At 35.6% G+C, this 25925-nt stretch overlaps 1 protein-coding gene and 1 long non-coding RNA gene across 4 annotated transcripts in view; one reads left to right on the forward strand and one right to left on the reverse strand.

Annotated features, from left to right (window-relative positions):
• Positions 1-25925, forward strand: part of LOC145329014 (uncharacterized) — a 38903-nt gene that overhangs the window by 1653 nt on the left and 11325 nt on the right. The window lies entirely within an intron of this gene.
• LOC145329012 (uncharacterized) lies at positions 1229-8393 on the reverse strand. Its single transcript, XR_013882750.1, has 7 exons — positions 7657-8393; positions 7108-7203; positions 6135-6226; positions 5278-5349; positions 3650-4556; positions 1977-2033; positions 1229-1303 (listed from the first exon to the last, which is right to left on the reverse strand). It is a non-coding gene; the product is annotated as an uncharacterized LOC145329012 (long non-coding RNA).

Consider the following 25925-nt stretch of genomic DNA (forward strand, 5'->3'; position numbering starts at 1 on the left):
GAAACAGTTTATAGTAACAATTTGTTACAGAATATTTCTAATAATTATTTCGTGGCAAACTGCCAAATAAAGATAAAAAGGAACCCGCCTTTTATTTTCACACTAGTATTTAATTTCACACATTTCCATATTTTCTCCCTAAAACAGGAAGAAAGGGATACTCCCAAGTTCTTAAAAAAGTTCGTGGTAGACAAAGCAGTGTTAACGAACACTACACTCCAGCACCATGACCGATAATGCCAAGAAGGGGGATGATAAAACCAAAACTCCGCCGGCTCTGCCGGCTTCGGCCGTCCCTGGTACCTCGCAGCCGCAGTCAGACCCGCTTTCCCCTGAAAAAATCAAAGAACTCATAACGGAAGCGTTAAATGTTAAGTTAAACGAATACTCGTCACATTATAGAGATATAATAAAACAAGAATCCGAGATTATGAAGCTCGAAATAGAAACAAAATGGGCAGGGTTTAAGGACACGGAATCACATCGCAGATTATTAGCCGATACCGACATCTTAGACCTAAAACGTAGGGTATCAAAACTCCCAGCGGACGGAAATCTTGGCCCATTGTTTGCGGAAAAAACGTTAAACGAAAGTCTTAACACGACTCATTTTAACACCATAGGTGATGATTCAATTAATGCCACTTTTTATGACCGGCTATCGGTCCAACAAAGGATAAACGTGACCGAATGGGTCGCCAAGGATAGAATTACAGCCCCAGGTTGTATGGCCTATTCAATTGTAGGCTTTGTAGGTCCGGCGGATAATGACAATTGGATGAATGTAAGAGAAACTTCTCTAACGGAATACGAAAAAACCTTATTAGAAAGGTTTCCCTTTATCCCTGATAGGATTAAGTCGTTAGAACCCCTCCGTAGACCTACACGGTCTGCACCCAATGTAGCAACAAGACCCTCTACAAGAAACACACCAGGCACAGGCACATCCGCGACGGCAACAACTAGCGCCGCCGACGATGATTTTATTAAAGAATGCTTTATTAAGGGACAAAAATGGGATTCCGACTTTGCGAGGGATGCCCCTAGGTGGGACGGCAGGGCCGACTTTGATAATTTCTTTTCTAATTTGTGGAGGGTTGCAAAGACATACAGAATCTGTGACCCAATCCTTTTTAAGGATATTTTATACCAGCAAATTTATGACTCTAGAGGGGAACGATTAGGAGACCTAATTGCGCCTGAAAGAAATCAGGCCTTATATGCCTTAAGTTATTACCTGATGATTAGGAGGCTGGTCACTCCTTTCTCGGATCCAGAAGTAGCCTCGCAGTACTTCTACAACCTAAAACAGGAGACTAATCAACCCCTTGACACCTATTTTGAAAACAAACTTAGGGTGTTCAAACTCATGAATCCTGGCCTCATACCTAAAAAGAAGTGGAAAGAATTCTATCTTAATGTTAGCAAAAATCTGCTGTATACCAACCTTGCCATGGACATGGCCAATTACGTTGAGAGTATGCAATTTTTGGACGATTACAACGCTTACTTAAATAAACTTATTAACCTCGGACAGAGATACGTTAATTGGGATGGGTCTGGCCATATTAGCAAGGAAAACCTTTCGGCTTGCTATTCCCAAGCCATGGAAATGTTCCTACCTAAAAATTCTGCGGAAATGAAAAAACAACCCATAATCAGCATTATCGAAGATAATACCCCCACTAACACGGCAGTGTATAAGGAAAACTTAACCGAAGAACCTGACGAGGTTCCCTCTTGGGTAGATCATGAGGATGATCCTATTGCTTGGGATCAAATCGAGGGCGTTATAGGAGCCTTTAATGGGAGGAGTAAAAATATTAAATGCTGGCATTGTAATATCCCTGGCCATGTAGTGCAGAATTGCAACAAAAAGAAAGCTGGGGAGCCCCCACATCCTGAGTCCCGCTTTGGTAAAACACGGAGTAAATTCACCCCACCTAGAAAAGCTCCAGGTAATAGTAATAAAATACCTGAGCAGTATGCGCGTAAAACTATCAACCAAATGGATCAGGAAGCCAGCAATGAATCTGAAATAGATAAACATGTACAAGCGATTGTTAAAAATCACGTCCATTATATGTAAAAAAATAAATGGATATATGCGATATTAATTGTCCCTATCCCAGAAAATAAAAATTTGCTGAATGAATTTCATATTTTGATATGAAAGATAAACAAAATATCCCATGTCAAGCTAAACTTGCAAATTCCTTAATATCAAATATCCCTTGCCAGGCAATGCTTTGGCGCGAAAAAATAAAACAAATTGTTATTATTAAGTATGACTAAGCAACACAAAATAAACTCCTTCCCCTCCTTTCCCTATCCAAATGTAGCTGATACAGGAAATTGGGGGAAATAGGGAGGTAACCTGAGGAGCATTTCACATGCACTTAATATTTCCATTTTTTTATATTTAATAGTCTTTATAAAGAAGCCAACAAGTGAATACCTATTTTCTATTTAGTAGTATTTATTTTTGATATCGCATGATCTATTTAAAATGTAAATAGCGTATATTTTTAAGTGTATATACATATGAATCTAAAATAATTGAATTCGATTTTTAACCGCTAGGTGTCTGTAAGCAAATTATCTGTATATAAACAATGATTTTAGAGCTAAAGCCTCAGTATCGATTTTATTTGAAAGTTGCACATTTTTAGTTCATTTTTCAGCAATTATGTATAATAACGGATTTGTATGGGTTAATATCATTGTATTTTGCACAGTGACAATAATAGAACTATATTTAATTTATTATGTATCCAAAAGATGTCGCCTCGAGTGCTACCGCGGTCCATATAAATAGGGATCCATATATAAAAGTTAAAAATTAAAAACTTAAATCACTTAAAACGTGATTAATAAAATCTAAAACATTTTGATTAAATTATTTTCCGCTAGGATTACTAGCAGAATAAAATTAACTTAGTTCTATTAGCTTCCGCTAGGATTACCAGCGGAATAAAAGGCCACTATATAAAATTGAATGTATATTATTAATCAAGGCCAGTTACGAACAAAGCAGTTACTACAAACCACTTCTTATTTTTGAGGCTGACTTCAGCATTAATTATACTTTAGTAAATACATAAACTTGTTCTACCCCATAGGTGGAAAAATGAAGTATAAATACTAACAATATCAGAATGATAAATCAGTCATGGTTGATCCTCTTTATTATATTAGTCATATCTAATATTTTTTGAGCTGTAATTCAGCGCTAACTTTATATTATTTAATATTGTGAATCAAGTACTAACTAGTAAAAAATATTTTGTATAAATACAGATAGAAGTCAAAAAATAATTCAGTCCGTTTTTAATGTCTTGTTAGTTACAAGCTGAACACTTATTTTTAAGCTACTTTGTAGCCTTTCAATCTTTCGAAAACTTTTTAGTTCAATTTTACTCCGATAGGTTTTTATCATATATCCAAGTATATAAATAAGGACCCGTATTAAAGTTTAGTAGTTTCTTTAGAACTATCAACATTCTCATGCTTATTAAGAAATTTCTAGAGCTAAAAAGCGCTTAATAAAAACTTAATGAAACCCAGAAAGTTATATAAAATTATTTTAACAATTAACCATATTGTTAAAACATTTCATTATTTAAAAAGATTCGACAGACAACTATACCTGGAACACAGGAAATCTCTGTGTGAGGATTACCATCGTCTAACCGCTGGGGTTGGGATCTTGGAAAATATGCATCTTAGGCTTCGACTAAAAATATAATTTATTTTATAATGCCTATCTGTGCAAAACTAAAAGTTCTTAATCCCGTGGGGGGGGAATTCCTGCAACACGCTTTAGTGGATACAGGAAACAACTTTAGGTCCCTTATTTCTAAAGAAATCTTAGATGATAATAAAATCACATTCACCCCTGCCAATCTTAGCGCTCTGTCTGTAGATTTAAAACCAGTAAATATCATAGGACACGTAAACTTAAAATTCAGCTTTAATGGATCAGATAAAATATTCGAAGAAACATTTTGCATCCCTGAAACGACGTCTAAAATTATAAATCTAGGATATGAATTTCTCAAAGTTAATCGAATTAATTTATTACTAGATAAGTTTTCATTTGAGCTCCCCACTGGCGAGCAAATTCCAATAGAAAATTCAACAATTAACATAGTTGAAGAGAGTAAAAACATACCCTTAATTCCTACAAACAATGTTCATACGGAACAAAACTCCCTTATCCCAGGAATAAATTGGAGTAACCAGGGGGGGACTGGGACATTAAAACAAAATAAAACATGCGTAAAATTAGCAAAGAAAACAACATTCTTGCCGGGGGGGAATACAACGGTAATAACAATACCTATCCACCAAAAAAATAGGAAGCTGTATATATCCCCAAATAATTCTAAAATGACAAGCCATAACGGCTTGATGCTTATGGAGGGTATATATAATGTAAATGAGAAGGGAGAATGTTGGGTAAATTTTGTTAATTTAGCAGGAAAAAATATTACCTTATTGAATAACGTTAAAGTTGGATATTGCTTTGAATTCGAATCGGATTCCCCAAATTCCTGCAATAAAAATATTAATCAAATAAATGAATTGTCAGGAACTACACTTCTTAAAAGAATTAAATTCATTAAAGAAAAATTAGACTTAGAAAATAGTGATCTTATCAAAAATAACCCAGGGATGAAGGAAAAGGTAGTAAAATTATGCCTTGATCATTTCGATATATTTTCGGTTGACGATGCCGATATCGGTAACTGCGATCTCTTACAGTATAAAATAGACTTGATCCCCGGGGCTAAACCTACTAAGGCTAGAAACATTCAATTAAACCCATTGTACGAAGCCAAATTAAAAGAACAAATTGAAAACTGGTTAAGGGGGGGCGTCATTGAGGAGGGCTACAGCGAGTGGTCCTCCCCAATCTTTGCGGTAAAGAAAAAACCAACGGCTGGGGGGGAAGGTAAACTTAGGTTCGTAATCGATTTTCGTGCGCTTAATAGTGTAACACGAAAAATTAACTGGCCCCTTCCCTTGATTTCTAGTAATTTAGAAAAATTAGGCACTGGCAATGTATTTACCACCCTCGACTTGACTAGCGCCTTCCATGCGCTAGCCATTTTGGAGGAAAGTAAGCACTTGACAGCGTTCACAGCCCTTAACCGGCAGTATCTTTTCAAGAAACTGCCGTTCGGACTGTGTAACGCGCCAAGTGTTTTCTGCCATTTGATGGACAGAGTCCTAACCCTTATCCCTGGCTTGTACGAATTTATAATTTCTTACCTTGATGATCTTATTATATTCTCAAAGAATGTTGATGAACATCTGAAGCATCTCAGAAAACTCTTCGGAGTCCTAAAAATAGCAAAACTTAAGTTAAATCTAGCCAAATGTAAATTTTTCACATCTGAATGTACATATTTAGGTCATATAGTCAGTTCCCAAGGACTTAAAATGAACCCCGCATATTTAGAACAGATTAAAAATTGGAGCAGGCCCAGGACAGGCAAGGAACTCCAGCGTTTCCTGGGCTTCTCCAATTATTATAGGGCCTATTTCCCATCCTATGCAAAAAACTCTTGTACCCTAGATGAACACAGAAACGATAAAGTTATCGAATGGACCGATTCCCTATCAAAAGATTGGGAAAATTTTATAAATATGTTCTCAAATTCTATAAGTAAAGGCTATCCCCAGTGGGATAACCCAAACCCCTTTATAGTAGATGTAGATTTTTCTACAAGTTATTTCGCTGGAATTCTCAGCCAAAAACAGGGGGGGGAAGAAAGAATTATTGGAATATGTTCCAAAAAATGTAACGGGGCAGAGAAAAATTATCCAAGTTATAAAGGCGAATTAGCATGCCTAGTATTTGTTCTTAAAACCTTTCTTCATTATTTAAGATTTAGAAACTTTATTGTACGTACAGATTCAATTTCCCTAGTTCATTACAAAAAATGGCAAAAAGGAACAATAAATGGTGTAACTCTGAGATGGATTTTCTTTATCCAAAGTTTTGACTTTACAGTAATTCATAGGAAGGGTAGGGACCATTGCAATGCCGACAATCTATCTAGAGGGCAATTTTTATGCAAAGAACATAAGGAAACAGATTGTGAAAAATGTACTAGCTCATTTACCTTGGATCCTTATGAACAGGATTGCCCCTACCAAGACCAGATTTTTGAGTTACATGCGGCGTCGGAAGTCGGTGTGCACAATGCCTGGCAATCTGAAACACAAAAAGATCAAGTATTATCTGACATTCGTAGGTGGATATTCGAAAAAAAGAAGTTGTCGAGTTTTGAAAGAGCAGAACTAACCGGCCGGAAAGAGGTCCTTTTTAAATTAATAGAACATTTATACGTTATGGAAGGACTTCTAATATTTAGACAACCTCTTAGCAATGGAACATTCATTGAACGACCCGTCGTACCCATTGGATTATATAATAAAGTTTTTGAATTAGCACACAATAATATTATAGGTCACAAGGGGATTAACGAAACAATACGCAAGATAAATGAAAGATTCTTCCTTATAGGAATTAATAAGTTTGTTGAATCACGCATTAAAAATTGTATCACCTGCCTAAGAAAAATAGGACAGGTACCTAAACATAAACAACCCATCACCCATTCAGCCATTAGTCACGAGATTTTTGGCCAGGTATCAGTAGAGCTTATCGGTCCTTTAACCCCTAACTACTTTCAAGGACAACATGTCCGCTACATATTTATCCTAGTTGACCTATTCTCTAGGTACATAATCGCCCACCCCATCAAGGACGCCACCGTGGAAAGCACGGTAAAAGTTATCCTTGAACAGGTGGTACCCACCTACGGCTTATTTCGGTCATTGAGGAGTGACAGGGGAACAAATTTTACTGGGGAAGTTTTCAAAAAAGTTATGGATGAATTAGGTATCGAAACTAAACTTATTCCCCCAAGAAACCCTAATAGTAACCCATGTGAAAGGCATAATCAAAGCATTTATGCAGGTCTAAGATCTGATGACCGATTCGAAAGTAAAGACTGGGCAAGAAAATTAGCTTTGACCACTTTTGTAATTAACTCTAGTACGTCTAGAAGAACGGGGTACACGCCATATTACCTTATGTTCGGCAGACAACCAACTCTTAATCTCGATTTCTTTTCACCAATCCTGCAGAACAGGCAAGACATTGATTGCAGGTCTTACTTAAACTACCTAAAAAATTTGGAAGAAATTATTGCACAGGTTTCCAAAAAATCTAAAATCTATTTAGAGTTTCAAAATAAATCTAGAAAGGCTTCATCTCCCATTTTCGTTAACGACGTATGCTTTGCTTTTTTTAACCTAGTCAAGATAGGGGTCAGTAAAAAATTGTTAGTAGAGATAAAATACGAAAAATAGATTCTAAAGTAGAATTATTGGGGGAAACACTTTCCTTTAACGTCTTTCCAATTGAGGAAATTGTCCCGTCTGAGGAAATAACATTGACCATAGATAATACCGGACAAACCGAAATAAACGATAATAAAGGTATGGAAAACGACGATTTTACCTACCTAGATAACGATAGTGACGATTTTATAGAAGAAAACCCTGAAATTAGTCAGGACGTACCCCAAGGGGAGGTGGATTGTGATGGGGGAGGGGATATAATGGAAAAAAACTCACCATTTGAGCCACAGCCCAAAGACCAAGAACCCCCTGGCGCAGATCGGTCATCCGGTCCTAACATCCACGTCGAAAATAGTTTCTTAGAAGAAACTGTCCCGTCCGAGGCTTCTTTCTTCGCACAACGACCCAAACAATCCAGCCCTGAAAAGGTTATTAATGTTAACAAACAAAGCATAGTACCCAAATATATATTAGAAGAAGAAAGAAAAACTAGGTCACAAGGGGGGGATAACCGCATACATGTCCAAATCGGACTGCATAACCCAATTAAAAGGAAGAAATAAAATGTATATAAAATGTATAATTATATAAAACAAAGGTGGCAAATGTATATAGCTTAATCTACGTATGTATAATAACGAAAATAAACAAAAAAAATATATATGTTAAAACTAACTAATTAACATATTTCAGAGAAAAACAAGAAGCATAAAAATAAAATGCAGCATCATTTGGCAAAGGCACCAGGAGCTCGAGGTAAATTTATTTTGGGATTCTTGGGGCTTTTTATTATTTTGGCAAAATCAAATGCGTCCGAAATAATACAAATAGATGCGACTCAATGTGTAGCAAACGAAAACCCGCGTTTGAAAATCTCTGAATGCGCTGCGTTTCTTAATATTACCAATATTGAACAAAAACAATTTCACCTACTTCAAAAGGTTGAAAGAAAAATTATACCTGGAATTCGTTGCCACCTCCGAACCAGTACTCATTACTGGTATTGTGGCAGATATAGCCACATCCACCTCACTGCTCCAGCACTCGTGGAGATACCGAGCCTCGTAACTTATGAAGACTGTTACACCATGTCCAAAACTAAAATATTTAACTTTGAAGGAAAATCAGTCTCAGTGTATGAACACCAGATGTCATACACGCGTTTCCTGGTAAACGGGACGCTTACTTACCCTAACGACCTCCTTAACGGCATCGACCCCGCCTGCGAGGGACACGGCGTAACCATTAACGGCATTTTTATCCCTGGGACATTTGAGGAAAAACAAATAGGGGTCCAGGCTGAGCCTGTTGAATTATTACAAACAAAAGCGGGCTGTTACCTGGGCAGTCACTGGGTGGGAAACAATTGTCTAGATCACAATCTTAGAATAGGCTACGATAAAATTATCTCGGATGATAAATCTGATAACGCACAAAAATTCACTTCTCCTTGGCGAACGGTAGACATCTTTAATATTTCATTGTTTACATTTGAAGGAGAACAGGGTGACCAAAAATATCTAGTGATCGATCCCCAAATTACGCTAGCGTTAGAACTTAAAGATCAAAAACATTTTGAAAATCTAATTCCCGAATTATCTTATTACAAAACTAATATTGATAACTTAGTGGTATGGTTCACAAACTCTGTAAAACCATATTTCCCACTTTTAAACGCTAAGGAAAAATATGACATGTTACCACTAGAGATTTTCTATTCCTACCAACAATATAGTAAATTAATCGTCCCCGAAACTCGCTGTTTACAGAATCACTTTCTGTCTAAAAGTAGTATTCAGACCCATCGTAAAAAACTAGTTAGGGCGCTCGGTGAACTGGATCTGGTAATACAGTGCGATAACCTTAAAATCAATGTTTCTTTGGGAGAAAATTTACCCTGTTTTGTGGATCATTTCTCGGTTTCAATCAATAATAAGACTATGGGGATATCACCGTTTTCACGCAGATTGGTTAACACCACCCATTTAATTCCGACTAAATGTTCCGAAAATCCAATTTTCTTACATTTGTACCAAGGAAAATTCCTTGGGAATCAAGGGCAGGGTATGCAAATATTAAATGTAAACCAATATCTTATGGATAAACCGATTAGCCTATTTCTTTATCATTCTTGGCAAAGCCTAGAAAAAACTAATTTCTCAGAAAGTGCCGAGGAATTATACCTCAGCCAACTTGCCGCGGACTCCAATAATTTTGAAGTAAAAATAACCGACTCCTGGTTTATTCAAACGTATCATAAGGTGGTTGATTTTCTATCTAGTACTTGGTATCATATAGTGCTTGTAGTAGCAGCCATCCTTACAGGAATAGGGTCGTTATTATGCGTCGCTTTTATCATCTATATATTAGCCTGCACCAAAATTCACGCGTACAAAGCAGGAGGTACGAGTGAAACACACAAATTACGGGATTTTACAAATAATGGGGAAAACTAATCTCCAAAAAACGGACGACCTGTAAACAGACATATATACCTATAAGATTGTCGTCCCTAAAGGTCGTCTTTGTAAAAATATTTCCTTATTCGGTATAAGGAATTAATGACCCTTAATTTTAAGTTTATTATTTTTATTTTAGGATATCCCAGGCGGAATTTTTCAAGGGGTTTCCACCACTCCCATGGGGCCGGTCACCCTTCATACCATTGAGGATATGAAGAGGCACCCTTCTACAATGAAGAGGACTATTATTACGACAGCAATCATGGCTATCCCCAGGGCGGCCCTGAGGAAGCCTACTATGAACCTGACGAGAACAGGTATCAGCCTCGAGTAAAACCGCCACGCAACCCTGAAAACCTCAGTGAACTTCAGTGTGTCTCAAAATCGATCCACGTCTATCGCAACGCGGGAAAAGATGTTCCAAAGGAACTCCTTGAATTGCAAGAAAAATTGCGGCAGGCTAAAAATTTAGAGGCCAACGAATATCCCGATAAAGCCAGGCCTAGGGCCAGGCCTCTAATGGAACAAAATATGATACCTAGGGGAGGGGAACCGCAAAAAAATCGGGTGGAATCGCCACCAAAACGTAGTGCCTCACCTGAACTAGAGGTAGTCGCCGTAAAATCAGCCCCAAAAGTGGCAGAAAAACGTCCGCCAACACCAACAGGCAGCGGCGGCCCAGCAGCCAAGAAGGCTAAGGTGGAAACTCAACCGCCTCCATTACCCCCTAAAAAGAAAGAGACATTAGCAGAAAGCAAAATTGAGCCTAAAGCTTTTTGGGTGACTGCTGAGGAATGGAAAAAAGTCCTATCCTCCACCGTAAAAGAAGCAATGGAAGAAGCTCTTCTCCCCTTCCAGAGAAGCCTGGAATCTAAAATTGCTAGCAATGCTTCATTTGTTGAGAAAGCATATATACAACATGGCAAGCGCCTTATTGAAATTTCCGCAGAATTACTGCGGAACCGCAAAACTTTGCGCGAAAAAATTCGCACTGTCTCTGAGGACTCGACCGTCGAGTTAAAATCACGAATGACCACTGTTATTGAGGCCACTAGTCGATTGTTGGACCAAAACTCTGACAGGGTAATTAAATATATTAATACTCGTTGTAATATTATGAATGTACCTGGGCAGAATGTGGCGACCATAGAGGCATCCCTTCCCGCTGAGGACGTACCCCGGCCAGATGATGATGGAGTTGAGCTGGTTTCCCACTATGGCGGTTCTGAGTGCTCTGATGAGTACAGGCCCACCGATAGAGAAGGCAATCCTGAGGTCCTTGATCCTGCAGAGGAAAACAGTGACACAGAGCTCGATGCTCAAATCAGTGAGCTCTTTCCATCTGGAATTGATCTGCCTGCTAATCCGCAGGCTGGCGCTGTCTCTGAAGACCCAGTGGCCACGGCTCCCTGCGAGGGCGTGTTGGCCCTCCAGAATGCTGTTGCTCCAGAGCTTCCAGCAGCTCCAGAAGATCCTACTCCCTCAGAACCCAATCCTGTTGATATCGTAAAGAGGGCTATGGCCGCAATCGAAGAACCTGCGAGTACAACAGCAACCCGCAGAAGCAGGCGTGCAGGTCAACTGTGAGGGAATATTTCATATTCCCTCAGAAGGAGGCGAGTGTGGTATTCACCATCCAAGTTTATGCATCTCCATCCCTGTCCACATTCCTATACTTCTCTGGCTGAGTCAGACCTCCACTTGTAACCGCCACTATACTCCATCCTGCTGTGTTGAGGGACTAGTTGATTTTATGCAGGCCTTGTGAGAACATCTCTCCATCAGCTTGCACTTGGTAGACTGTATACCTATATGCTAGGTTGTCGACAGTCTTAGTCCCATATTCCTGTGCACGTGGTTTTCTGTCCTGTACAGAAAACGAGACGTCCAAGCCTTTAATTGATATCATATTTAATATATCCAATAATAATAATAATCCCATTAATCTGCCTATTCTAACCAGTTTAATTGCTTAATAAATATTGTATTTTTTAGAAATACCTTTGTTATATTATTGATATTTAATTGTATCGAAGCTACTCTATACTCGTACTCCGGTCTGTCTGTACATCCCCTCATACGTCAGTAAATCATATATTAACTACACCTAACTTTTCCGCCATTCTTATTATTAATAATTAAGCATTGCTATTATACTGAAATATAAACATACATTTTAAGACCAAAACTAAACCTCATCTGTAAAGAATCATATGCATGATTCGCATACCTGCATTACTTGGGTTTTCGCCACCCAAACGCCACCGAAGACTGGCCATTGATAAACGTGACACGCGATCATAAGCGTAGCAATGAACATTTTTCACCATAAATATTAGATTCTCAGATAGCAAAGTATTCACTTATTTTATCATTTAAATCATAAAATAATACTTGTTATATCTTAATTTTACTTCATGGAAAATCTATAGTTCTAATCTGTAAAATATTTTAATTCTTGTTCATTTTTCAAGCATGTATCTTCAGTTTAAAAGCGTATATCTTCATTTTTTTAGCATGGATCTTCATTTTTTAAACGTCAATCTTCATTTTTTTAGCGTCAATCTTCATTTTTTTAGCGCAAATCTTCATTTTAAAAGCATGGATCTTCATTTTTTAAGAAGGAATCTTCATTTTTAAGTGTCGATCTTTATTTTTTAAGCGTGTATCTTTATTTTTTAAGCGTGTATCTTTATTTTTTAAGCGTGGATCTTCATTTTTAAAGCGGGAATCTTCATTTTTAAGTGTCAATCTTCTTTTTATTTTTTAAGCTTATTTCTTCATTTTTAACGCGTCAATCTTAATTTTTTAAGTGTCAATCTTCTTTTTTTTAGCACCAATCTTCATTTTAAAAGCGTGGGTCTTCATTTTTTAAGCACGTATCTTCATTTTCTAAGTGTGTATCTTCAATTTTTAGCATGTATCTTCATTTTTTAAGCGTCAATCTTCATTTTTTAAGTGTTAATCTTCATTTTTTTAGCATCAATCTTCATTTTATAGCGCCAATCTTCATTTTAAAAGCATGGATCTTCATTTTTTAAGCATGGATCTTCATTTTTTAAGCATGTATCTTCATTTATAAGCATGGATCTTCATTTTTTAAGCGTGGATCTTCATTTTTAAAGTGGGAATCTTCATTTTTAAGTGTCAATCATCATTTTTTAAGCTTATTTCTTCATTTATAACGCGTCAATCTTTATTTTTTAAGTGTCAATCTTCATTTTTTTAGCATCAATCTTCTTTTATTTAGCGCCAAACTTCATTTTAAAAAAAGCATGGATCTTCATTTTTTATGCGTGGATCTTCATTTTTTAAACATGTATCTTCATTTTTTAAGCATGGATCTTCATTTTTTAACATCAATCTTCATATTTTAAGCGTGGATCTTCATTTTTATAGTGTCAATCTTCATTTTTTGCTTTAATCTTAATTTTAAAAGCATGTATCTTCATTTTTAAAGCATAAATCTTCATTTTTTCAGCGTCAATCTTCATTTTTTAAGCATCAATCTTTATTTTAAAAAGCATGTATCTTCATTTTTCAAGCATGAATCTTCATTTTAAAAGTGTAGATCTTTATATTTAAGCGCCAATCTTCATATTTAAGCAGCAATCTTCATTTTTTAGCGTGTATCTACATTTTTAAAGCATGTATCTTCATTTTTTTATCATCAATCTTCATTTTTAAAGCGTGGATCTTCATTTTTTAAGTGTGTATCTTCATTTTTTAAGTGTGTTTCTTCATTCTTCAAGCGTCAATCTTAATTTTATTAGCGCCAATCTTCATTTTTTTAGCGCCAATCTTCATTTTAAAAGTATAGATCTTCATTGTTTAAGCGTGGATCTTCATTTTTTAAGCATGTATCTTCATTTTTAAGCGTGGATCTTCATTTTTTAAGCGTCAATCTTCAATTTTTATCTTCATTTTTAATAGGGTGGGTCGATTTTGGACATTTTTTTTCTGAGGCCAAAGCGGGGATCTGCACTCAATTTATATTGATATAATACACCTCTGGATGATTTAAAATTTATCCTACGTCTTAAAACCGCTGACGACCAGACATTCAATTGTAAAGCTATTTGTAAATGGGAGTAAAAAATTTTTTGAATCAGAACTATGGCTTCATGGTGCTCCCTGGAAATGCCTTGAGGAGCTGAGTCAGGAACTTTTGTCCGTTTCAAAAAATCTCGTTCCTAGCCTGAGAAAATCTAAAAAACCTCTACAAATTGGACAATTCTCAATAAACCTTTAAAAAATTTGTTTTTTTAGTGATTTCTAAGGCTAGGAACGATATATTTTGAAACGGACAAAAGTTCCTGATTCAGCTCCTCGAGGCCTTTCTAGGGAGCACCATGAAGTCATAGTTCTGATTCAAAAAATTTTTGAATGTCGTCTTTGCATACTAATAAGTAATGAATTATATTTTTAAGTGGTCGTGTTCTAAAACTCAATTTTTTAAAATTCTTTTTTGGTCAGAAATGTTTTTAAGGTTGATTTTATCTGTTGCATATCCCCGCTTTGTCTAATTCCGATATGAACCCACCCTAATTTTTAAGCATTTATCTTCATTTTTTAAGCATGTATCTTTATTTTTTAAGTGTCAATCTTCATTTTTTTTTAGCATCAATCTTCATTTCAAAAGCGTGGATCTTCATTTTTAAAGCATGTATCTTCATTTTTAAGCGTGGATCTTTATTTTTAAGTGTGTATCTTCATTTTTTAAGCGTGGATCTTCATTTTTAAAGTGTGTATCTTCATTTTTTAAGCATGGATCTTCATATTTTAAAAGTGTATCTTCATTTTAAAATTGTGGATCTTCTTTTTTTAAGCATGGATTTTCATATTTTAACTGTGTAACTTCATTTTCTAAGCGCGGATTTTAAGATATCAATCTTACTGATGACAATTACAGATTTGCCATGAAGTAACATTAAAATATAAAAAGATTATTTAATAATTTAAATGATAAAGCAAATGAATAAATTTTATTATCTTTGAACATGATATTTCAGGTGTAAAAAGTTTATTGCAATGATTATGATAGCCTGTCAGTTTAATCCTTGGCCACAACTTTAAAATAAAGATTATCATTATCACATTTCATTCACCCATATAGTTTCTAACATAAGCAGACATTTTGATTATAAAAGAATGCTTCAAAAATGTATTAATGACATTAGATATACTATTATCACCAAAGGGAAAAATGTTCTATGATATTGGAAACTGGGATATTCCCTCTTCCCCCCTTCCAAAGGTTGAGTCTAAATTCTATATTTAAACACAAATGTATCAAAAGTGGTGGCGAGGGTTGACAAAATGGGTCTAGCTCAGGCCACAGATGAGCTGCAGAAATTCTTTTGTAGTCTACGGATACTTTATGAGATTCTACTATCAGTTACCATTGAACCTATAGCGTTTGACACTAGCACTTGTATTGGTACTTCGACTTTGGGAGTCTACCAGACAGCCTACAGTTGACTCAGCTTAACCAAACTTGATATACAGCACCCTTAAGCATCAGAGAGCATATCACCTCGAAGTATAGACCCCGCTCAGATGACTTTAGAGGGCACTTAGGTCGCCCTGAACCGTGGTACCCCAAAACTTGGATTCCTGTATCTCGACTTCAGAGCACCTTAACACAGTGGTCCTCAAGGCAAAAGAAGTTTGACAAAAACCACCAGAAAAACGGACTATGTGACCATCAAATATACCCATTGGGGGGCCAGGAACTGATTTCCTTAAAATCATAGCTGTTCCTTCTTGGGATTTATTCCATTTCAAAGATCATCGTTTTAATACAGTTTTTATCTGATCTTGACCCAGGCAACTTTGGACAGCCATCCAGGCCAGGGGAAAAGTGGGGAAAAAATTGTACAAGGTGTTTAAACTGTTTTTAACCTATTTTTTTATCATATATCAAAAATATACTATGACACCAGTAGAATCAGACTGCAGAGCCCAAATTTGAATTAAGTCCCCAATAAACTTTTTTTGGGGGATTTAAAAATCAATTTTATATGTTGCTGTGATCATTTTGATGGAAGCAAAAGCATTTTTTAGTTTGGGGTTAAATTGTTTCTTACAGAACAATTTGATGTGATTCAGATTATATCAATACAATAATAAAAACTCTACTCTGTTCGATGCAAATAATTTTTTTCTAAAACAATAATTTATATAGAAGAAATTTAACATTAAAATAAAACATATTATTCTGAAGTCTGAACCAATTAGAAGTCTCGTTTCATTTCAGTTTTTTACAATTCAAAAAAGAGTGTTTTCACAAAGTGACTTATTTCCAATGTAGTTAAATAATTTTTATTTAATTAAAATGAAAAGAATGAAAACTATACACATAAAAGATACATGCTTTTTAAAAATAAGTTTGAATAATCTTATATTTTATCATATTTGTATATGTGACAAAAAAAATTTGTTGTATTGCGTAAACGTTTGTTGTCATCTTTCACTATTTAACCCTTTACAGCCAATTTTTTTGTGTTTTAAATAAGTGATGGAAAACAAGCACGATAAAGTTAATTCATTGATATATTGTAAAGAATTAAGTTTTTAATGAATTAATTTAGATGAAATCAAAAGGCCTAATTTTACTCTATACCAGAATACTATATATATGAAGCAAAACACTCTAAAAGCTACGAATTTTACCCAAATAAAAAAAGACCTTTTGCTCTGATCAAAAAAGACCACAGCAACAGTAAAATTAATTTTTAAATCCCCTCAAAAAAGTTTATTGGGGACTTAATTCAAATTTAGGCTCTGCAGTTTAATTATACTGGTGTCATAGTATATTTTTGATATATGTTTTAAAAATAGGTTAAAAACAGTTTAAAAAAAAACTGCGTTTCCTGGTTTTGGGAAACAACCAGTAGGAGTATGAAAAAAATAATCATATATTCTAATTCTCTTTAAAAATATGGATAAATTTCATTAAAGGTGATTTTTAATATCTCTTGAAACAATAGCGCTTTTTAGAGCTTAAATAATTCAAAATTTATGTGTGTTGCTGTATTCTTGTAAAATTTAGGGCTATAACGTTCAACTAAAGTCTTCTTTTTGCTTGAAAACAACATTATATCATGCCCAATGAAATATTCTAATGATCACGTTTTAAATTTAACTTAAATATGCTTATTTTTACAGAACAAATGATTAACTTTATTCTTGCTTTATTTATAATTCAATTTAATAGTATTAAAAATCTTCATGTTAGTTCCTCACTCCTCCCCCTTTAATCTCCTAATCCCTTTTGATTGATACATGACATAATACTCAAATATCAAGTTATTAAAGAAAAAGTCTTTTTTTCGGTAATTTTGAACCAAGATAACTTGCTTATTTTTAAAGATATTGAAATGAAATAAAAAGTTACTTGTTTTATTCTTCAATGCACACAGTATTATAAGAGATTCCTTACTTAAAATGATGTTGAAATAGAGAAATAGAAAAAAGTAAATTCTGAAGAACCTAAAAAGCTCTTTGCATGTAGCAAGAAAAAGAAAAAATGTAAAAAATCTTAAATGGTTACATTGATTTAACCTTTTGTTACTTTAATATTGCACTTTTCAACCTATATGTTGCACAATAAATGAGTTATTTGATTATAATTGTTATCACAGTTTTAGCATCAGGCATTTTTACCCTACATATACCTTTCAGTACAGCCGCATTTTTAGAGATATCGAAAAACACCTTAAGTAAATGTTATGTACATTTTTACAGAGAATATGGACATATAATTATTTTTTTCATGCTCCTTCTGGTTGATTCCCAAAACTGGAAAACGCAGTTTTTTTTAGACAACTTGTAAAAAACAGCAAAGATGGGTAATTTCCTAGTGTATCCAGAGATATGTGTCCTTAACTGGTCAGCCAAACAGCCTGGCCACACCGCTGGAAGGAGGCTGGCCATTGTCTCCAATGACTTCAGATGGTAGTTAGAGCCAGCCATTGTGGTTCTTTATGCTAGCTCCTCAGGAAGGCCCTCTGGGGCCAATACACCAGGGCCTGGTTAAAAAAAACTTTTCCACCACTGGGGGAGAAAATGTTAGGTCATGAATTTTTGTGATCTACCCAAGCCAGATTTTCAGGGATTAAAAGGATATTTCCTATTCTGAGACCATAGCAACAAAAATAGTGACAAACAACCTTATTATTTTAAGGAATTCAGTCTCTATTATCTTTAAAATTGAATAAATCCCAAGGAACAGATATGATTTTAAGGAAATCAGTTCCTAGCCCCCCAATGCACACTGGTCTGAAAACGCAGTTTTGGGTCAACGATTCGTTTTTAGCCGTTTTTAGCCGTTTTTAGGCCGATTTTAATGCCCAATATGGCAAATTGGGGGTTTTAGGGGTCAGGGAGTCCATTTATGAGAAAAAAAATATATGACCTTGAAGGTCAAAGACCTTTAAAGTCTGCTTTTCGCCGTTCCCGAGGTTTTATTCGACATTTAGGGTGGGAAGGAGCTGTCCAATCAAGAGGACTATGAAATACTTTTTGAAAGACAATTGTATTGGCTAAATTTCATGTGAAGTCAAAATTTTTGTACGTCTAACTGTTTTTTCACCAGCTGAATTAAAATAATTGCGCGATTTTAATTTTTTAATATCTTGATCATTTTACCTATATTGTCTTGATTTAATCCATTTAAAAATCATTATAATCAATTGTTATTCCTGCATTAAAGGCTATAGCGCGCCAATATGTATTGTATAACCTTAGTCTAAGTACTCGCTAGGCGTACGTAGTAGTCAGACTTACGAATACACATAAAGAGTAGGCTGAAAGAATAATATCAATTATATGAATATAAAACAATTAAATTGACATTTAAAAATTTATTTTAACTAATCTATATGAAATATAACAGATTTTTATACTATTTGTGTATGTATTCTCGGTTATTAATATGTATTGTATAACCTCAGTCTAAGTACTCACTAGGCGTACGTAGTAGTCAGATTTATGAATACACATAAAGAGTAGGCTGAAAGAATAATATCAATTATGTGAATATAAAACAATTAAATTGACATTTAAAAATTTATTTTAACTAATCTATATGAAATGTAACAGATTTTTATACTATTTAGCTATTTCGTATGTTTTCATTTTGTTTATCAGATATTACTCCGCAAAAATAGATCCTTCCCCCCTCTACGCATCAGAATAATTTTAAATTACAACATCGATGAAATTCAATCGATCTATTAGTTTTTAAGATAATGCACAAAACGAACAAAATCAGAAGCCATATATATCATGCTATATGAAGCCAATTACAATGCCAACAAATTCTCTTTAATAAACATATAGGTTTACTCAGGTTATATTCACTAAGAAAATTTTGCAAAACTTACCCTATGTTAAAAATTGATTTAAAAAAACCACATTTTTGCATTTTGTACCATTTTTTGTGTTATAATTAATTTTTGAACTTATATAGGACTTATTTTAGTTGGACAATTTCCAACATGCAGATATTTGATTTTATCACATTTAAGCAAGTATAGCCAATTTATCAATGTCAACAATACCTTCTTAGATTTTAGGATTCTGCAACTTTGGCCCCAAATTATTTCAAAAAACATATTATCAACATGGGTTGATATTTAAATAAAGGTGGCCCAGGATGTCTTTGAAGACTGGCAGGTCAACTTTTGTCTAAATTGATGGGTAGGAAAAATTGAATTGTTGACCCCTCCAGACCAGTGTGCAATGGATATATTTGATGGCCACATAGTCAGTTTTTCTGGTGGTTTTTGTCAAACTTCTTTTGCCTTGTGGACCACTGTGTTAAGTGCGCTCTAGAGTGACACCAGACCCCTAGTATTGTCAGGAAAGCTGTTTAGCTTGTTAAGTCTTTAGAGTACTTAAACTCGTTTGCAGCTTGACGGAGTTTAGTTATGTAGATTCTACCATACTTAACCCATCTCAGCAGGACGGGAGTAGTAACCGCAGATCCAAAAACCAGTGCTCAACACAGTTCCTCTTCTTTGGCAAGTCACCATGTGGGCTACAGTTGATCTAGGACGGAGGTTAAGGTGTGTACAGAGAGCTCTTAGCATGCTGAAGAGAAAACTTGACAACATAAAACACCTTTGTAAGTGGTTATGGACTCCTAGAACTCAAATTTTGAAAATTTCTCGATTCATGTCTATGGGGATGCCTAACCCCCAAAAGGAGTCAAAAAATGTCCAAAAGGCTTTAATTAAAGTTGCTCAGCTTGCCATGCTGAACCTTTTAAAATCCTCTGTAGCTCAATCCTAGCCCAAGTTAGAGATACTGAAAGATTCCCCTGGTTGAAAGATCGATGTTTTCACCCTTCTTGGTTATGGTTAGCGCACTCTCAAGATAGCCTAGGGGACACATTTTTTTTGGAACTCAGGCCACAGATGAGCTAGAAACGAGTTTAAGTACTCTACAGAGAGCTCTTGGCAAATTAAAGGCAGTTACCATTTGAATTTATAGTCTAAAGTCACTTTGGAGGGCACTTTAGGCACCCTGAAGACGGTAGGCTGACACCAGGATTTCCCAGATTTCAGCTTAGTGTCCTTGGTTTGACTTCAGGGCGCCCTAAGTGCCCTCTAGAGTCGTCTGAGAGGGGTTCTTTACTCCAAGGTGATATGATCTAGGATGCCTTGAGATACCCTGTGCCAAGTTTGGTTAAGCTGAGTCTAATGTAGGCAGCCTGGTAGACTCCCAAAGACGAGGTACTAAAGCGAGTGTATGGGTCACCTTGACTAAGGAATGGTGTTCGATAGAGCAAGAAAAAAGGTGGCGAAGGGTTGACAAAACGGGTCTAGCTCAGGCCTGAGATGAGCTACATTTCTTCTTTTGGTGTCTACGGAGAGCTTATGAGATTCTACTAGCAGTTACCAATTGAACCCATAGTCTAAAGTCACTCTAAGTAATCGTCAGGGTGCCCTAAAGTCAGGCAACCTTAACCAGTAGAAGGAGTGGACCCAGATTAAGATGGCTTTAATAAAGATGCTCTAAATGCCCTTACAAATGTCCACACCAAGTTTGGTTTAGCTATCTCAATCCATTCTCTGCTGGTAGTACGCCAAAGTCAAGGTACCATTGCGAGTATACAGGTAGTCACCTTGACTAAGGAATGGTGTTCATTAGAGCGAGAAAAGTGGTGGCGAGGGTTGACAAAGCGGGTCTAGCTCAGGCCACAGATGAACTACAGAAATTCTTTTGTAGTCTACGGATACGTTATGAGATTCTACTATCAGTTACCATTTGAACCTATAGTCTACAGTCACTCTAAGTACTCATCAGGGTGCCCCAAAGTCAAGCAACCTTAACCGGTGGAAGGAGTGGACCCTGCTCAAGATGGCTATAATAAAAGATGCTTTAAATGCCCTCAAGAATGTTCACACCGAGTTTGGTTCAGCTATCCCAACCCATTCTCCGCTGGTAGTACGCCTAAGTCGAGGTACAGGAGCGAGTATTCTCCTATATGCGTAAAGGGGTTGCATATACGGGGGAAAGGGTTGGGAGCTTGAAAAACGTTACTGAGGGTTGACAAAACGGGTCCAGCTCAGGCCACAGATGAGCTACAGAAATTCTTTTGTAGTCTAGGGATACTTTATGAGATTCTACAAGCAGTTACCATTTGAACCTATAGTCTAAAGTCACTCTAAGTACTCTTTAGGGTGCCCCAAAGTCAGGCAACCTTAACTGGTAGAAGGATTGGACCCAGCTTAAGATGGCTTTAATTAAGATGCTCTAAATGTCCATCCAAGTTTGGTTTAGCTATCTCAACCCATTCTCCGCTGGTAGACTGCCAAAGACGAGGTACCAGAGTGAGTATACGGGTAGTCTGACTTACAGACAGCATGACTACTGTATAGCATTTGACACTAGCGCCCATGCTGGTACCTCTGCTTTGGCGCTCTACTACGGGAGTAAGGGTTGAGATATTAATGTCTAGTCTTTACCATGGTGTCAGACAGGCATCTGGTAGTACTCTCCTAGCTTGGGGTGCCTGTATCTCAACTACCAAGGTGCTGAGAGAGAAAAGACAGAGCTTGTAAGAGAAAAGATATGACTTGCAAGTAGTGTCTTTTACAAGCTGTGTCTTTTCTATTACAAGCTCTGTCTTTTGTGAAATTTTGCCTCTCAAAAGACAAAACTTGCAAGAGAAAAGACAGAGCTTGTAAGAGAAAAGACACAACTTGCAATTAATGTCTTTTACAAGCTGTGTCTTTTCTATTACAAGCTCTGTCTTTTGTGAAATTTTGCCTCTCAAAAGACAAAACTTGCAAGAGAAATGACAGAGCTTGTAAGAGAAAAGACATGACTTGCAAGTAGTGTCTTTTACAAGCTGTGTCTTTTCTATTACAAGCTCTGTCTTTTGTGAAATTTGGCCTCTCAAAAGATAAAACTTGCAAGAGAAAAGACAGAGCTTGTAAGAGAAAAGACATTACTTGCAAGTAGTGTCTTTTTTATTGCAAGCTCTGTCTTTTGTGAGATTTGGCCTCTCAAAAGATAAAACTTGCAAGAGAAAAGACACAACTTGCATGTAGTGTCTTTTCTATTACATGCTCTGTCTTTTGTGAGATTTTGCCTCTCAAAAGACAAAACTTGCAAGAGAAAAGACAAAGCTTGTAAGAGAAAAGACACAACTTGCAAGTAGTGTCTTTTCTATTACAAGCTCTGTCTTCTGTGAGATTTGGCCTTTCAAAAGACAAAACTTGCAAGAGAAAAGACAGGGCTTGTAAGAGAAAAGACAAGACTTGCATGTAGTGGCTTTTACAAGCTGTGACTTTTCTATTACATGCTCTGTCTTTTGTGAGATTTGGCATCTTAAAAGACAAAACTTGAATGAGAAAAGACATTGCTTGTAAGAGAAAAGACACGACTTGCAAGTAATGTCTTTTACAAGCTGTGTCTTTTCTATTACAAGCTCTATCTTTTGTGAAATTTGGCCTCTCAAAGGACAAAACTTGCAAGAGAAAAGACAGAGCTTGTAAGAGAAAAGACACAACTTGCAAGTAGTGTCTTTTACAAGCTGTGTCTTTTTATTGCAAGCTCTGTCTTTTGCAAAATTGGTCTCTCAAAAGACAAAACTTGCAAGAGAAAAGACAGAGCTTGGTGAATAAAAGGTTAATAGGGGGGGGGGGGGGGAGGATAATCTTTTGAATACCTATTCAATATTCAGAGATTTGGAATTTTATATCTGATGTGGGAGAATAGCTCCCCTTTAAACAGTCCTAGGGATAGGGGAACTAAACCCCCATTATACAAACAATTATAAAGGGAATTAATTATTTAAGTTGGGTGTTGAGTTGTAGTCAAATGATCTTATTAAGTTAAATTTTTTTAATGATAACCCATTGTATAATAATGAAATGGTCGATAATAAAGAACAGCTTGACTTACTAAGAGCATTTGAATACAACATCTACCTTAGACCTTTTTTTTTATACGCGAAAAAAATTACCGTTATATACGCGGAAAAAAATGAAGATCAAGGTCTTCATGAAGATCTTATTATTTTGGTGTCACTGAAGATTTTGAAAAGTAATGCAGGTATGCAGTGATATGTGATATGCTCTCTGATGCCTAAGGGTGCCCTGTACCAAGTTTGGTTATGCTAGTCTTCTCTAGGCTGCCTGGTAGACTCCCAAAGTCGAGGTATCAATACAAGCGCTAGTGTCAAATGCTATACAGTAGTCAAACTGACTTACCCATATACTCGCTCCGGTACCTCGTCTTTGGCAGTCTACCAGCAGAGCTAGGGTTGAGATATCAAAACCAAACTTAGTGTGGACATTCTTGACACTTTTTGCTCTATCAAACACCATTCCTTAGTCAAGTAGACTACTGTATACTCGCTCTGGTATATGGTCTTTGGCATGCTTTTAGCAGATGTAGGGTTAAGATATCAACACCAAAATGTGTGGACATTCTTGACAGCATTTAGAGCATCTTTTATTAATAACTTTTTCAAATTGGGTCGCTCCTTCTACCGGTTAAGGTTGCCTGATTTTGGGGCACAGAGTGACTTAAAACTATGGGTTCAAATGGTAACTGCTAGTAAAATCTCAAAACGAATCCATAGACACCAAAATAATTTCTGTAGCTCATCTGTGGCCTGAGCTGGACCCGTTTTGTCAACCCTCGCTACCACTTTTCTCGCTCTTAAGGGCAGCTTGACTACTGTATAGTGTTTGACACTCAAGCTCCTGGTTCCTCGTCTTTGGCGCTCTACTACGGGAGTAAGGGTGGAGATATCGACGTCTAGTCTTCGACAGGTTATCAAGGCACTGAGAGAGAAAAGACACAGCTTGTAATACAATCTCTGTCTTTTGTGATTGCAAGTCGTGTCTTTTCTCTTACAAGCTCTGTCTTTTGTGGATTCTGGCCTCACAAAAGACACAACTTTCAAGAGAAAAGACAGAGCTTGTAATAGAAAAGACACAGCTTGTAGTACAACCTCTGAAGTTGTGGCCAAAGATTAAACCGACAGGCTATCATAATCATTGCAATAAACTTTTTACACCTGTAATATCATGTTCAAAGATATAAAATGTATTCATTTGCATTATCATTTAAATTATTAAATAATTTTTTTATATATTAATTTTACTTCATGGCAAATCTGTAATTGTGATCAGTAAAATTGACTTTAAAAATCTTAATTTGTGTCAGAAATTTTTTTAATATCTTTTAAAATCCACGCTTAGAAAATGAAGATCCATGCTTTTAAAATGAATTTACATGCTTAAAATAAGAAGATCCATGCTTAAAAAATGAAGATGCACACTTTTAAAATGAAGATACACTTCTAAAAATGAAGATCCACACTTAGAAAATAAAGATCCACACTTAGAAAATAAAGATCCATGCTTAAAAAATGAAGATACACACTTTAAAAATGAAGATACACGCTTATAAAATAAAGATCCATGCTTAAAAAATAAAGATCCTTGCTAAAAAATGAAGATCCACGCTTAGAAAATGTAGATACATTCTTTAAAAATGAAGATACATGCCTTTCAAATGAATAGACACGCTTAAAAAATGAAGATCCACGCTTTAAAAATGAAGATCCATGCTTTAAAATGAAGATCCATGCTAAAGAATGAAGATTGACGCTTTAAAAATGTAGATCCATGCTTTAAAAATAAAGATCCATGTTTTTAAAATGAAGAAAAATGCTTAAAAAATGAAGATACATGCTTAAAAAATGAAGATACATGCTTAAAAAATAAAGATACACGCTAAAAAATTAAGATTGCTGCTCAAAAAATGAAGATTGACGCCTAAAAATGAAGATTGGCGCTTTAAAATGAAGATTCATGCTTTTAAAATGAAGATTGAAGCTTTAAAAATGATGATCCATGCTATAAAAATGAAGGTTTATGATTAAAAAAAGAAGATTGACGCTGAAAAAATGAAGATTGATGCTTTTAAAATGAAGATACACGCTTTTAAAATAAAGATTGAAGCAAAAAATGAAGATTGACACTTTAAAAATGAAGATCCACGCTTAAAATATGAAGATTGATGTTAAAAAATGAAGATCCATGCTTAAAAAATGAAGATACATGCTTAAAAAATTAAGATCCACGCATAAAAAATGAAGATACATGCTTTTAAAATGAAGATTGGTGCTAAAAAAAAGAAGATTGATGCTAAAAAAATGAAGATTGAAACTTAAAAAATTAAGATTGACGTGTTAAAAATGAAGAAATAAGCTTAAAAATGATGATTGACACTTCAAAATGAAGATTCCTGCTTTAAAAATGAAGATCCACGCTTAAAAAATGAAGATCCATGCTTAAAAAATGAAGATCCATGCTTAAAAAATGAAGATACATGCTTAAAAAATGAAGATCCATGCATAAAAAATTAAGATCCATGCTTTTAAAATGAAGATTGGCGCTATAAAATGAAGATTGATGCTAAAAAAATGAAGATTAACACTTAAAAAATGAAGATTGACGCGCAAAAAATGAAGATACATGCTAAAAATTGAAGATACACACTTAAAAAATGAAGATAGGAGATTAAAAAATGAAGACCCACGCTTTTAAA

Source organism: Acartia tonsa, chromosome 9 (assembly GCF_053477335.1).
Source record: "Acartia tonsa isolate MP-2025a chromosome 9, ASM5347733v1, whole genome shotgun sequence".
NCBI classification, from domain to species: Eukaryota; Metazoa; Arthropoda; class Copepoda; order Calanoida; family Acartiidae; genus Acartia; species Acartia tonsa.